Source organism: Pongo pygmaeus, chromosome 10 (assembly GCF_028885625.2).
Source record: "Pongo pygmaeus isolate AG05252 chromosome 10, NHGRI_mPonPyg2-v2.0_pri, whole genome shotgun sequence".
NCBI classification, from domain to species: Eukaryota; Metazoa; Chordata; class Mammalia; order Primates; family Hominidae; genus Pongo; species Pongo pygmaeus.
Genome location: NC_072383.2, coordinates 47395074 through 47407471, shown reverse-complemented (window position 1 = coordinate 47407471; position 12398 = coordinate 47395074).

The window sequence follows — 12398 nt, the reverse complement described above, 5'->3', positions numbered from 1 at the left end:
GGATGGTCACTGCAGACAGTGGAGAGGGGCCAGGCTAAGGACAAATCGAGGGTTTTCAAAGGAGGCTGGAGCCCACTAGAGGCTGAGGTCCAGGCATCTCCTTAGCACCAGACTACAGGAAAGTCGGACTTCTGTGGTTGCTGCTGCTTCTCCTAGCAGGGTGCAAAGGCCTGGTTCTGGGACTAGAGAAGGAAGACTGTGGAATTGGCGAGAGGCTAAGTGCAGTGACCCAAAGCCTCCAGCTCGAGTAATACTAATAATAATACATAGGAGCAAATGCATATATAATATTTACAATGTGCCAGGCACTGTTCTAAGCACTTTATACAGATTAAGTCCATTAATCCTCGCCACAATGTTTTTGGGTAGGCATTATTGTTATTTCTGTTTTACTAGGAGAGAGTGAAGATCAGAGAACTTAAGTAACTTTCCCAGTGTCAAAGCTTGTCTATGGAAAAGCTGTGAGACGAGCCCAGACAGCTCAGCCCCAGAGTCTGCATTCAAAATCACAACACAAGCCGGGTGCTGTGGCTCATGCCTGAAATCCCAGCACTTTGGGAGGCCGAGGCAAGAGGATCACTTGAGCCCAGAAGTTTGAGACCAGCCTGTGCAACATGGTAAAACCCCATCTCTACTAAAAATATAAAAATTAGCCAAGTGTGATGGCAGGCGCCTGTAATCCCAGCTACTCGAGAGGCTGAGGCAGAAGAATCACTTGAACCCAGGAGGTGGAGGTTACAGTGAGCTGAGATCGTGCCATTGCACTCCACCCTGGGTGACAGAGTGAGACTCCGTCTCAAAAAAAAAAAAAGGAAGCAAGATAAAGTGGACGGGTTAAGGGGCAGGACTGGGCTTGTAATGCAACCAAAGTGTAGGTGAGGAGGGGGCAGAGGAAGTGAGAACTGAATAACGTGGCTGTGGCCTGAGAGTAGGAGAGCAGATGATGAAATGGGGCTGGGGCGGGTGAGCATCCCTGCAGGAGACCAAGAAGCTGGGTTGGGGAGGCTCAGCCACAGGAGCCCTGGGGTATCCCAAGTGACATAAACGAGGGGGGAGAGGACACCTGGATACAGGTCTGATAAATGCAGAGAACAGTTCATACGAGAGTGAGCAGGCAGGCCCAGTCAGGTGGCAAATGCCATCAAGAAATCAGGTTTCTCCCGCTGACTCAGGAAGCCAAGAAGATAGCACTGGGGCCTTCTCTAAGGCGGGAGCATTCCCAGGAATTGTTTTTTAAATAACAAATATAAATTTGCCACATATGTTCTTTGTTTTCGATTCCTTCAACTTAAAAAAATATATTGTTGGCCAGATGCAGTGGTTCACACCTGTAATCCCAGCACTTTGGGAGGCTGAGGTGGGTGGATCACTTGAGGCCAGGAGTTAGAGACCAGCCTGTGCAACATGCTGAAACATGTAGCCACCAGATGGTGCAACCGAGGCAGCGCCCATCCAAGAAGTTTGCAGGCCTGAACTGCCACCCTGTGGTGGGAAGAGGAATATGCAGAGTGCCTTCCTTTCACCCTCTGTGACCACCAGTCTCCCCAGACCACTGCAGGCCTTGGAAAAAGTGCAGAGAATTCAAATATGTGGGCGTGACGGACAGAAACTCTTCCCTGGCCTTATCTGTTTCTCCTGGAAGTAACCCTGCCAGTCCTTCCCCCAGCCTGGCATGGGAGGCGGGGGACACTTATCCTACAGTCAGCCCGAAGGTAGAAAGCGTTGGCAGGGGAGCAGGATGGATGGTGAGCCTTGGCTGCCTTTCCCACCCTGGCCTTCCTGAAGTCAGGACGCACTTCGGGTGACCTCCCTCCCCATGCCGTGCCTCCACTTTCAGGCCTTCGTCTTCTCGTCCAACCACGTTGTTAATTTGCAGACCTTCACACCAAGTAGGTGTGAAACGCTGAGCCAGACAGCAGGAATTCAGAGGTGAATGTGTCTCCCAGTTCCAGTAGGTGATGCCAACAGCCCCCACGTGACTCCAGCCGTGCTGTGATGGAGGGAGGCCCCAGAAGAGGCTCCTCTAACAGTCTTGAGGGCTCAGAGGAGACTTCCTAGATGAGGCGATATCAAAACTAAGACCTGTGGCCGGGCGAGGCGGCTCACATCTGTAATCCCAGCACTTTGAGAGGCCAAGGCGGGTGGATCACTTGAAGTCAGCAGTTCGAGACCAGCCTGGCCAACATGGTGAAACTCCGTCTCTACTAAAAATACAAAAATTAGGCACGGTGGTGGGCGCCTGTAATACCAGCTACTCGGGAGGCTGAGGCAGAAGAATCGCTTGAACCTGGGAAGCAGAGGTTGCAGTAAGCCTAGATTTCACCACTGCACTCTAGCCTGGGCGATAGAATGAGACTGTCTAAAAAAACAACAACAAAAAAAACCCCACAGAACAACCTAAGACCTGCAGGGTCGGTACGACTGACCCAGGCAGAGAGGGTGGAGTGAGAGCTCTAGGCAGAAAAAGAAAAATGCCAATCAATGTGTAACAGTGAGGGATCTAGTGGAATATTCTAGCATAAAAATGAGTCTCATCGCTGGGGCATCGAAAGATGAGAGGACAGAGGTAAGCCAGAGCCTGGGAAGTATGAGTTTGGACTTTACCTAAAGAGCAAAGATGAGCCATTGAAAAGTTCAGTGTAGAAAGGTCCTTCTAGAAGTAGTGCAGTGGGCTGGGGAGACTGTGGTCAGAGTTTAGTGCATTGGCCACAAAGGGTGAAAGGATGGCCCTCTGCATATTTCCTTTTCTTGCCACAGAGTGGCAGTTCAGGCCTGCAAACCTCTCAGATGGACTGCAGAGATCCAAGACTAGTGAGGAGGCTGGGACAATAATCCAGGTGAGATTCAGTGGGACCTAAACCTAGGCAGTGGCAGAGCGGATGGAGAACCGTGGAATAAGTTTCCACACACTCCTTAAGTGGTGAGGTGCCTGGGTTTCCTGATGGAGCCTTTGAGATCCATCTAAGTTGTTGTATGTGTCTGTGGTTCATTCCTTTTATTGCAGAGTAGTATTCCATTGTATGGATGTACCACAGTTTGTTTGTTCATTCATTCACATATTGAAGAATATTTGGGTTTGTCCCAGTTGTAGGCTATTAAAAATAAAGCCTCTCTGAACATCTGTGTACAGGTTTCTTTTTCTTTATCTTTTTGAGACTGAGTCTCACTCTGTCGCCCAGGCTGGAGTAAAGTGGCGCAATGTCGGCTCACTGCAACCTCCACCTCCTGGGTTCAAGTGATTCTCCTGCCTCAGCCTCCCAAATAGCTGGGATTACAGGTGCAGGCCACCACATCTGGCTAATTTTTGTATTTTTAGTAGAGCTGGGGTTTCGCCTTGTTGGCCAGGCTGGTCTTAAACTCCTGACCTCAAGTGATTCACCCACCTCGGCCTCCCAAAGTGCTGGGATTACAGGCATGCCGTGCCTGGCCTCACGTAGAGGTTTCTGTGTGAACACAAATTTTTATTTCTCTAGGGTAAATACCCAGCAGTACAATTGCTGGGTTGTATGGCTAATATATGTTTAATTTTATAAGAAACTGCCAAATTGTTTTCCAGAGAGTCTGTACCATCTTACCTCACCACCAGCGACACACAATAGATCCAGTTGCTCCACATTCACACGAGCACTATTATCACTTCAAAAAAATTTTGGCCATTCTAGTAGGTGTGTAGTAGTATTTAATTGTTACTTTAATTTGCATTTCCTTAATGTCTAATAATGTTGAACAACTTTTTTTCTTTTCTTTTTTTTTTTTTTTTTTTTGAGACAGGGTCTTGCTCTGTGGTCCAGGTGGGGGTGCAGTAGTGCAATCACAACTCCCTGCAGCTCAACCTCCTGGGCTCAAGTGATCCTCCCAACTCAGCCTCCTGAGTAGCTGGGACTACAGCTGCATGCCACCAAACCCAACTAATTTTTAAATTTTGAACATATTTTAATGTGCAATTTGCCATTTGTGTATCTTCTTTGGTGAAGTAGTGAAGTTCAAGGAGCTGACATTTTTGTGGTTTAAAAATGTGCCAAGTTGGCTGGGCATGGTGGCTCACGCCTGTAATCCCAGCACTTTGGGAGGCCGAGGCGGGCGGATCACGAGGTCAGGAGATCGAGACCATCCTGGCTAACACGGTGAAACCCCATTTCTACTAAAAATGCAAAAAATTAGCCAGGTGCAGTTGCGGGCGCCTGTAGTACCAGCTACTCAGGAGGCTGAGGCAGGAGAATGGTGTGAACCCAGGAGGCGGAGCTTGCAGTGAGCCGAGATCACGCCACTTTACTCCAGCCTGGGCGACAGAGGGAGACTCCGTCTCAAAAAAAAAAAAAAAATGTGCCAAGTCAGGCTGGGCTGGGTGGGTGGGTCATGCCTGTAATTTCAGCACTTTGGGAGGTCAAGGCGGGTGGATCATCTGAGGTCAGGAATTTGAGACCAGCCTGGCCAACATGGTGAAACCCCATCTCTACTAAAAAAAAAAAAAAAAAAAAAAAAAAAAATTAGCCGGGCGTTGTGGCAGGTACCTGTAATCTCAACTACTCAGGAGGCTGAGGCAGGAGAATTGCTTGAACCCAGGAGGCGGAGGTTGCAGTGAGACTCTGTCTCAAAAAAAAAAAAGAAGAAAGTGTCAAGTCATCCATACGTCTATTCCTGACTTCTTCCCTTAGCTTTAGATTCATATCCCAATGTCCCCTGGCATCTGCAAGGGTGTCCCACACCACTGCAATCTCAGCATGTCAGAGCCAAAACTACCATCCCACCCACAGACCTGGGCCTCCCTAGTGGAAGAAACTAACATTTAGAAGTTTTATTATGGGCTGAACACACTTCTAAGCTGTTTACATACAGTAAGACAGGGTTCTTATCATTGTGTGAACATGGTAAAGTATGCTTACACAAACCTAGATGGTGTAGCCTACTATACACCTAAGCTCTATGGTATCGCCTGTTGCTCCTAGGCTACAAACCTGTACAGCATCTGACTGTACTGAATACTATAGGCAATTAAAGTAACACCATGATGAGCATTTGTGCATCTAAACATAGAAAAGGTACAGTAAAAATATAGTATGATAATCTTTTTTTTTTTTTTAGACGGAGTCTTGCTCTGTTGCTCTGTTGCCCAGGCTGGAGTGCCTGTGGCGTGATCTCGGCTCACCTCACTGCAACCTCTGCCTCCCGAGTTCTAGCGATTCTCCTGTCTCAGCCTCCCAAGTAGCTGGGACTACAGGCATGTGCCACCACGCCCAGCTAATTTTTGTATTATTAGTAGAGACAGGGTTTCACTATGTTGGTCAGGCTGGTCTTGAACTCCTGAGCTCGTGATCTGCCCTCCTCAGCCTCCCAAAGTGCTGGGATTACAGGTGTGAGCATAGGACCACCATCATATAAGCAGCGTGTCATTGACCAAAACATCATCATATGGCACATGACTGTATTTTATTAATTTAATTCTCACAATAGTTCTATACAGGAAGTACTATTATTACTTCCATTTTACACATGGGAAAATGAGACACAGAAAGGCTGAGTAACTCTCCGAAGCTTGCACAGTTGGCAAGTAGCTGGTAGGACCATCCCGACCCCCTGAGAATCATCCTTGATCTCCTGTCTTTCTCATCTCCCCATGTCTAATTAATCACTAAGGCCTGGAGATTTTACCTCCAGAATATTTTAGTCCATTGTCTCCTGTCCTTATGACTACTGCTCTACTTCACATCATCTTTTCTCTTGCCTGGACCATTATGCCTTTTTTGTTTCTTTAGTTTTCCGTGATAGAACATTTCAAACACAAAAGGAGAGAGAATCGTACAATGAATGTCCATTGCCTAGCCACAACCGATATAAACTCATAACCATTCATATTATCCATACCCTCTAATTTCTTCACTCCCTGCCACCATTCAACTATTTTTTTCTTTTTCAAAAATTCTTTTAGCATTTTGTACACTGACAAAGTGGTAAAAGAAAATGACTGAAACTTAAATGTAAAAGAACACTTCACAATTAATTGTATACATTTATCTTAAATGTCAGTGAAAAATCACGAACTATTATAAAAAACAGGATGAAGTATATCACAAAGAAGCAAAAATTAGAAAAAAATAATAAAAATATATCCAACTATGAAAAGTATGGCCCTCTTGGTGCCTTCACACCCTTCTGTTCTGTGTACTGATGTACTTTTCTTGGATAAATGTAGCCCATACTCACTCTTTTTTTTTTTGAGACAGTCTTACTCTATCACCCAGGCTGGAGTGCAGTGGTGTGATCTCAGCTCACTGCAGCCTCCACCTCCTGGGTTCAAGCAATTCTCCTGCCTCAGTCTCCTGAGTAGCTGGGACTACAGGTGTGCACCACTGAGCCTGGCCAATTTTTGTACTTTTTTTTTGAGACGGAGTCTCACTCTGCCACCCAGACTGGAGGTGCAGTGGCACGATCTCAGCTCACTGCAAGCTCCATCTCCCGGTTTCACGCCATTCTCCTGCCTCAGCCTCCCCAGTAGCTGGGACTACAGGCGCCTGCCACCACGCCTGGCTAATTTTTTTTGTATTTTTTAGTAGAGACGGGGTTTCACCATGTTAGCCAGGATGGTGTCGATCTCCTGATCTTGTAATCTGCCTGCCTCAGCCTCCCAAAGTGCTGGGATTACAGGCATGAGCCACTGCACCTGGCCTTTTTTTTTTTTTCTCAGTACAGAAGGGGTTTCAACATGTTGGCCAGGCTGGTCTCAAACTCCTGCCCAACTCAGCCTCCCAAAGTGCTGGGATTACAGGCATGAGCCACTGTACCCAGCTTCCCATACTTATTCTTCAGTTGTATATATTCTTCTGTCTACGCCAAGGCTATATTCATGTAACCATCCAGGCAAGACAGGACCCCTCGATAATCCACTCTAGAATTTAATTTTACCATAGTTGGTCGTCCGATGATTTGCTATAAGAAGTCACTAGGGGTTTGCTTCCGAAGACTCATTTTAACAATCCTAAATCTCACGGGTGGGATCCAGAACCCTCACTCCAGGCACTCCACAAGCCCAACTGAGTATTTTGATGCAAATCTCAGACATCATAGTAATTCATCCATACATATTTCAGTATGCATCTTTAATTTTTATTTATTTATTTATTTTTTGAGATGGAGTCTCGCTCTGTCACCCAGTCTGGAGTGCAGTGGTGAGATCTCAGCTCACTGCAACCTCCACTCCCAGGTTCAAGCGATTCTCTTGCCTCAGCCTCCCGAGTAGCTGGGACTATAGGCGCCCACCACCACGCCTGGCTCATTTTTGTATTTTTAGTACAGACCGGGTTTCACCATGTTGGCCAGGCTGGTCTCGAACTCCTGACCTCAGGTGATCCGCCCACCTCGGCCTCCCAAAGTGCTGGGATTACAGGTGTGAGCCACCACGCCTGGCCAGTATGAATCTTTAAAAGATAACTTTTGAAGAATGCAATCATAACATTATTAGCGTTATGCATTAATAATATTTCTTTATCATATAGTCAGTGTTTCAGCTGTTATCTATTGCTGTGTAACACAGTGGTTTAAAACAACAATAAATGTGTTATTGCTCACAGTTTCTGTGGGCCAGGCATTCAGAAACAGGTTGGTAGATTGGTGAGGCAGTTCTGGCTCAGTGTCTCATGAGACTGCAGTCACCTGAAAGTTTGAAACTGGAGGATCTGCTTTCGTGGTGGTTCCTTCCCACTGGCTGGCAAGTCGCTGCTGGCTGTGGGCAGGGGCTCCAGTCTTCACTTCGAGGCTTTCCACACAGGGCGGCTTGAATGGCCTCAGAACCTGTACTTAGTTTCACTCAGAGCAAGTGATCCAAGGAGCCAAGGAGGAAGCTGCAATTCCTCTGAAGACCTGGCCTCCAAAGCCACACATGCTTCTGCAGTGTTATTTTGGTCATGCGTGCCAGCCTGCCTCAATGTGGAGAACTCTACCAGGGCACACCAAGGTGAGGATCCTTGGGGGCCATCTTGGAGAGTGTGAATCGGGGTTCAAATTGCTCCAATTGTCTCCCTTTTTCTTTTCCTTTTGTTTTTACACTTGGGTTTGTTTGTTTATTTTTGTTTTTGTTTGAGACGAAGTCTCACTTTGTCGCCCAGGCTGGAGTGCAGTAGTGCAATCTCAGCTCACTACAACCTCCACCTCCCAGGTTCAAGTGATTCTCCTGCCTCTGCCTCCTGAGTAGCTGAGATTACAGGTGCCCACCACCATACCCAACTAATTTTTGTATTTTTAGTAGAGACAGAGTTTCACCATGTTGGTCAGGCTGATCTTGAACTCCTGACCTCAAGTGATCCACCGGCCTCGGTCACCCAAAGTGCTCGGATTACAGGCGTGAACCACTGCGCCCGGCTATACTTGGTTTATCTGAATCAGGATTCAAACAAGATCACATCATTGATTGCATTTTGTTAATATGGCTTATAAGTCTCTTAATGTCTAGGTTTCCTTCCCTCTCTTTTTGGAGTTGTTGTTTGCCATATTTTTTGAAAAAAGAAACCAGTTGTTTGAACTTAAAGTTTTCTTTTTATTATTAATTGACAGATAAAACCATATGTGTCCAACATCTTTTGAAGTGTATACACATTGTGGCATGATTAAATCTAGTGAACTGACATATGTATTATTACCTCACATAGAACTTAATATGATTCAGATTCAATTTTATCCCCCAGGCTGGAGTGCAGTGATGCATTTGTGGCTCCCTGCAGCCTTAACCTCCCAGGCTCAACTGATCCTCCCACCTCAGCCTCCCAAGTAGCTGAGACCACAGGTGTATTTTTATATTTTTTTGTAGAGATGGGCTCTTGCCATGCTGCCCAGGCTGGTCTCGAACTCCTGGACTCAAGCAATTCACCCACTTCAGCCTCCCAAAGTGCTGGAATTACAGGTGTGAGCCACCGTGCCCAGCCCAGATTCAATTTTTTTGTTGTTGTTGTTAAGAAAACTTCTTTGGTAGGCTAGGCGCAGTGGCTCACTCCTGTAATCCCAGCACATTGGGAGGCCGAGGTGGGCTGATCACTTGAGGTCAGGAGTTCGAGACCAGCCTGGCCAATGTGGTGAAACCCCATCTCTATTAAAAATAAAAAAATTAGCTGGGCGTGGTGGCAGGTGCCTGTAATCCCAGCTACTTGGGAGGCTGAGGCAGGAGAATCACTTGAACCTGGAGGACAGAGGTTGCAGTGAGCCAAGATCATGCCACTGCACTCCAGCCTGGGCAACAGAATGAGACATCTCAAAAAAACAAAAACAAAAACAAAAAAATACACACTTCATTGGTATTTACTTCCATCAGCAAGTATGTGATGTCAGGTTGTTTGTCTTAATATGTTAGTTGCCATTCTTTTTTTTTTTTTTTTTTTTTGAGACAAAGTCTCACTCTGTCACCTAGACTGGAGTGCAGTGGCACAATCTCAGCTCACTGCAACCTCCACCTCCCGGGTTCAAGCAGTTATCTTGCCTCAGCCTCCTGAGTAGCTGGGATTACAGGCATGTGCCACCACACCCAGCTAATTTTTGTATTTTTAGTAGAGAGGGTGGTTTCACCAGGTTGGTAAGGCTGGTTTTGAACTCCTGAGCTTGTGATCTGCCCACTTCTGCCTCCCAAAATGCTGGGATTACAGGCTTGAGCCGCTGCGCCCGGCATTAGTGGCCATTCTTATATTATCATTATCTACTTTCATTATCCAAGGTTTTTTTTTTTTTTGAGACAGAGTTTCACTCTTGTTGCCCAGGCTGGAGTGCAATGGCACGATCTCGGCTGACCACAATCTTCGCCTCCTGGGTTCAAGCGATTCTCCTGCTTCAGCCTCCTGAGTAGCTGGGATTACAGGCATGCACCACGTCGCCCGGCTAATTTTGTATTTTTAGGTTTCTCCATGTTGGTCAGGCTGGTCTCAAACTCCCAACCTCAGGTGATCCGCCCGCCTGGGGTCTCCCATAGTGCTGGGATTACAGGCGTGAGCCACTGTGCCCAGCTTCTTCAGAGGTTTGATGCAACAGTGCCTCATACCAGGTCTTCAGTAACGGTTGACTTACCCCCTGCATTTCCTACTAGTTCCCTCCAATTTTCCTAGTCAGCAAAACCTGTTTTTGCAGCTCCTTCCTTGCTCTCCCCATGCTGGAGCGTACTCCTGTCTTTCCTCGTGCTAATCTCTTGATCAGAAACATCCACTCCCACTGCCTTTCTTAATCTCTTCACTTGCCTCACTTTGACTCAAACTTTGAGATTTAGACTTAGCTGAGGTGTCATCTGCAAAGCACTTTCTCTGATCGACCAGACCAGGCTGTGTATCCTGCTGTTGTCTCATGGCCCACTATGCTTAACTCCTATTCACATGTAATGTTCACATGTGGCTCTCCAGCACTGCTCAGTGGTGAAGGACTCCAAAGCAGGAACTGTCTTCTACATCTTTATCCCCAGCTTGAACATGACAGATCCCCTCATCTGCTCACCATGCTTAGAAAGAACATATTGTTTCTTGGCTGGGCGCGGTGGCTCATGACTGTAAGTAATCCAGCACTTTGGGAGGCCAAAGTGGGCAGATCATTTGAGGTCAGGAGTTCGAGACCAGCCTGAGCAACATGGGGAAACCCCCTTTCTACTAAAAATATGAAAAATTAGCTGGACATGGTGGCATGCACCTGTAATCTCAGCTACTGGAGAGCCTGAGGCAGGAGAATTGCTTGAACCCAGGAGGTGGAGGTTGCAGTGAGCTGAGATCACACCACTGCACTCCAGCCTGGGCCAGAGTGAGACTCCATCTCAAAAAAAAAAAACTGTTTCTTCTTTCAACCCAGAGGACCTTCCACTTTTGCCGCCCACTAGGGTCTTCCTTGGTCTAGTTTTGGCCTGTAGGTCTCCTACACATGGAAAGAGCTGCTGTTATCCTCTTCCATTTAATTGGTAATTGGTGGGCTGGCTGGGGGAAGAAAGACTAAAAAGTCCGCTCACTCTTCTACATTTCTTTGGTTACAAAGATTTGGGGTGGGGAGATTTTGCTCAAACCCCTTCACAATTTCCCTTTCCACCCTTGGCCAGAATCATAGCCAGGATGTAGGTCAGGATGGAAAGGATGACTCCAGCCCAGGAGGACTAACCTTAACGCTGCTTACATAGGTTAACAGTAAAGGGTAGGGCTCTGGAAATAGTGTGCCTAGATTCTTTCTGGACACACATCTGCCAGCCCTGGAAGTAACTGACTGTATGTAGTAAATACACCATCTTCTTAAACTACTGGGGATGTTAAGCAATCTATGTAAGGCACTTTGTACAGTGCCTGACCTTGTAAACACTCAAAAGGTGTTGTGCCTTGTACTTCTCCCCTAGCAAAAGGATAAAATGGGGGCTTTAAAGAGTCTTTAGGACCAGTCTTTTCTCAGTCAGCAAGAGAGAAAAAATGCTTAAGGAATATTTCCCAAGCTTAAGGAAAATGGCTATCCTTAGTTGGCACGGGCACATGCGGAGTCCGAACAGGTCAACTGGGAGTAACCTAGATGAACCAGTCAGAATAATGGTCAAATTCTAACAGGAAGGCCTGGGTCTACAATGAATATGACAAGCAAAGAACAAGCATGGTAAAATTGAGCTACTAGGCTTGGCATGGTGGCTCAAGCCTGTAATCCCAGCACTTTGGGAGGCTAAGGTGGATCATTTGAGGAACAGGAGTTCGACATAATCTGAGCAACATGGTGAGACCCCATCTCTACAAAAATTAAATTAGCTGGGTGCAGTGGCATGCACCTGTGGTCCCGGGCTGAGGTGGATCACTTGAGCTCAGGAGACTGAGGTTGCTGTGAGCCATGATCGCATCACTGCACTACAGCCTTGGTGACAGGGCAAGACCATGACCCTGTCTCCAAAAATCAAAACAAAAACACAAACACAGAATTGAGCAACCTGATTGTAATGCAAGTTCTGATTGATAATCTCATATCTAAACTATGACAAGGACTTTTATTTTTTTGAGATGGGAGTCTCTGTCGCCTAGGCTGTAGTGCAGTGGTGCGATCTCAGCTCACTGCAACCTCTGCCTCCCGGGTACAAGCGATACTCCTGCCTCAGCCTCCCGAGTAGCTGGCACTGCAGGGGCCCGCCACCATGCCAGGCTATTTTTTGTTATTTTTAGTTGAGACGGGGTTTCACCATATTGGCCATGCTGGTCTCAAAACTCCTGACCTCAGGTGATCCGCCTGGCTCGACCTCCCAAAGTACTGGGATTACATGCGTGAGCCACCGCGCCTGGCTGACTTTTTTAAGACTAAGTCTCTGTCACCCAGGCTGGAATGAAGTGGTGCATCTCAGCTCACTGCAATCTTCACCTCTCAGGTTCAAATAATTCTCCTGCCTCAGCCTCCCAAGTAGCTGGGATTACAAGTGCCTGCCACTATGCCTAATT